The 945-nt window shown below is 45.0% G+C and overlaps 1 protein-coding gene across 1 annotated transcript in view; it reads right to left on the bottom strand.

Annotated features, from left to right (window-relative positions):
- The window catches only part of RBM28 (RNA binding motif protein 28), a 32,911-nt gene that overhangs the window by 24,164 nt on the left and 7,802 nt on the right, over positions 1–945 (bottom strand). The gene's annotated exons all lie outside the window — the stretch shown is intronic.

Genomic DNA, 945 nt, shown 5'->3' with positions numbered 1-945 from the left:
GGAGTAGTGGAATGCCAAGATTACATTCTAGTTAGCAGAACTCAAAAACTGCCTCTACATCCATCCTAGTTACCGCTAAAGCCAGAATATTCTATCAGCAGCCATCTCACATTTAACTTGATAAGACTCGCACATTTTTTAGAAGACTGTTGGAGTGAGTGAGTGAGTGAAGCCGCTCAGTTGTGTCCGACTCTTTGCAACCCCGTGGACTGTAGCCCACCAGGCTCCTCTGTCCATGGGATTTTCCAGGCAAGAATACTGGAGTGGGTTGTCATTTCCTTCTCCAGGGGATATTCCCAACCCAGGGATCGAACCCAGGTCTCCCGCATTGCAGGCAGACGCTTTAACCTCTGAGCCACCAGGGAAGCCCTTCTTTTCTAAAAAAAAGACAGCAGCAACAAAGGCAACTAATACCATTGAGAGTCTACTGTAGGGAAGGTACTCTTCTAAATGTCAGGAGATGAGGACCTCTAATATCCAATCACAGATGAAGTAATGAGGACACTAGAGGCAAGGACTTGACCGGCCCATACAGCTGGAAATGAAAGAGTCAGGACTTGAAGCCACGTGATTTGACTCCTAAGCCCACGCAATGAAAGGCAGAGATGACTGCTAAAAAGAACTGACCTTTTCCAGATAAAAAATTCTGAATTCAGTAGTTTGTTGCTATAATAATGGATTACTTTATTGCTGCTGTTAGTCTCCATCTTGGAAGGTGTCAGTGATTTAAGTACCTCTGATTTTGAGTAGCATATCCTAAGCTGAGTTTCTGGGGTTTGCTAACACTGTTGTTGTTTTAGTAACTATGTTGTGTCTGACTCTTTTGCGACCCCAAGAGCTGCAGCCCGCCAGGCTCCTCTGTCCATGGGATTTCCCAGGCAAGAATACTGGAATGGGTTGCCATTTCCTTCTCCACTGCTAACACTGTAGACACTTCAAATAATA

Source organism: Bison bison, unplaced genomic scaffold (genome assembly GCF_000754665.1).
Source record: "Bison bison bison isolate TAMUID 2011002044 unplaced genomic scaffold, Bison_UMD1.0 scf7180017864530, whole genome shotgun sequence".
Taxonomy (NCBI): Eukaryota; Metazoa; Chordata; class Mammalia; order Artiodactyla; family Bovidae; genus Bison; species Bison bison.
This window is presented reverse-complemented; position numbering and strand designations above follow the sequence as displayed.